The sequence below is a fragment of the Tupaia chinensis genome, unplaced genomic scaffold (genome assembly GCF_000334495.1).
Source record: "Tupaia chinensis unplaced genomic scaffold, TupChi_1.0 Scaffold000434_1, whole genome shotgun sequence".
NCBI lineage: Eukaryota > Metazoa > Chordata > Mammalia > Scandentia > Tupaiidae > Tupaia > Tupaia belangeri.
In genome coordinates, this window is record NW_006159939.1 from 2,869,679 (window position 1) to 2,871,991 (window position 2,313).

The 2,313-nt window shown below is 43.5% G+C and overlaps 1 pseudogene; it reads right to left on the bottom strand.

Annotated features, from left to right (window-relative positions):
• Positions 1 to 642: 642 nt before the first annotated feature.
• On the bottom strand, positions 643 to 1,370 carry LOC102478774 (proteasome subunit alpha type-3 pseudogene; annotated as a pseudogene).
• Positions 1,371 to 2,313: the final 943 nt, after the last annotated feature.

A 2,313-nucleotide genomic window follows, 5' to 3' on the forward strand; every position in this document is an offset into this window, starting at 1 on the left:
TACGTCGCAGTCCCTTCTCTTTCATATTACTGTTGGGATTTTGGGCATACACACACGTGCCTGGCATGAGTTTTAAGCCGCCAGGTCTGGGACTCAAACCGCCGTCGATTATGTGGGAATCCAGCCACACAAACATTTCACCATCTGTTGGTTCTAAAATGCAGTGTTTTAAACTCAATTACAAAAATGTTAACATTTGATGATAATCCTATGACTAAATATTTTTAGAGGTTTTTGCTATACGGTGCATGCATTCGCCAGAAAGACAGAGAGAGAGACAGAAAGTGAGAAATTTCCCCCCAGGGGGGATGGCCACACCACAATCCCTTCTCCTCCATTCTCCTCTTGGGATCTTGGGCACGCACGCACACGCACCCGGTGTGAGTTTAAGCCACTGGGTCTGGGACTCAAACCGCGGTCGACTACGTGGAAGTCCAGCGACATAGCCATTATGCCAACTGCTAGTCTCCCCATGTCTAAATTTTTTTTTTAATACAAAAAAAATTTAATGAAAATTGGTCAGTAGGTACATATAATCCATGGGACTAAATAGTAACATGGGACTATGGTAGCGATTGAAAACAGAGTAGATGCTGAAGTAAACACTACATATTATCATCATCTGATTCATCTTCCTTCAGAGATTCCTTAGCATATTTCTCTGCTTCTTCTCATATGTCTTTAGGAACAATTTCATGCCTTCCTTTAGTTAATTCACCAACCCAGCTGAGCTCTAGTTCAAAAGCTTTATCCTTAACGTCATCATGTACTATGTAAATTATTTTTGCAACTTCTTTAACAACATCACGGCAGGTCATTTCTTTCATCTGAAGCTTTTCTATTTCTGTCTTTGCAGCTTGTCTGGCTTTGCCAATGGCACAGCCCCAATAACCATATGGAACACCTGATGGGTCAATCATGTAGAGTTGTGCACCATCATTCACACTGTAAGACCCTAACATGAAACTGCAGCCAAAAGGTCTAACAGCACTGTAGAGTGTATATGCATGTACATACATGGCCACTCGGTCTGCAAGATGTTTTAGTGGAATGTTACAGCCAAAGTTAGATCTAAAGTTGGATGCTTCTTCTCTTGCTATGTCTGCTAAAGAACAAGCATCTGCCAACAAACCTGCCACTGCCATTCCAACATGCAGATCAACATTAAAAAGTCGTTTATTGGAACCTTCTTCACAGAGTTTAGAAAGGACTAATTTTTCTACCCCCAAGACAACACCATCTTTACATCTGATTCCAATGGCTGTACTACTATTTTCTACAGCCTTCATAGCATATTCAACATGAAAAACTGTTCCATCAGGAGAGAAGGTAGATGCTGACAGGTCATACCCGGTGCCTATTGAGCTCATGGTGTTACAATACGACAACCCGGACGCGTAGGGCTTCCAGGCCTAGACCACTTCCCTGCACCAGGACTAAATTCTAAGAGAATATGAGCAGAAGAAATGTGTACAACTTCCATCTAATTTGCTCTTTATTATTCTTGCCAAAGGCAGATGCGCTTACCAGAGAGAGACAGAGAGAGGGAGAGAGGGAGGGAGAGAATAAAAGTACCCCCACTGGGGAATGGTCATGCTATAATCCCTTCTTCATTTCTCCATCCTGGTGGACTTGGGCACACGTGCCAGGTGTATTTTTCAAGCCATCAGAGACATGATTCAAACGGTGACCCACCTTGTGGCTATGGCTCCCCTACCTCTAGCCTACGGGACCAGCCCTAACTTGTTCTTGACCTCCTTTCTCACATGCTGGAGTAGGACTGTGCCATTGACCCAGCTTCAACATGTGGAGGTGGCAAAGCCATAAAAGGGAAGAAATGTGGGCCCCTGAGTGACCTTGCGGTGCATAGCTGCATGCTAGTTAAGGCTGGCTAGACTGTTACATGGCAGAGAAATAAACTTCCATTTTATGTAAGCTATATAGGAGAATTTTTTGTTTAGTTTATTTCTTCCATGAGGACACTGCCAACAGGTTCTTCTTGCCATGACCTACCCCCAGTCTTAGTCAGCCTGGCTCATGGACATGCAGAGTTCCCTACCTCCCTCTGCCTTTTTTTTTAAAAAAAGATTTATTTATTTATTTACTCATTCATTCCTTCATTTTAATTTGACCAGAGAGAGACACACATGCAGAGAGAGAGAGAGAAAGAGAGAGGAAAGTGAGGAAGCAAGCCACCAGGTCCAGGACTCGAACCATGGTCGGCCATGTGGGAATATCCAGTGCCTTAACCACCACACCACCTGCTGGTCCCCCCCCTCCCCTTTTTTTTTTTTTTTTTTTTGTGGGGTTTTT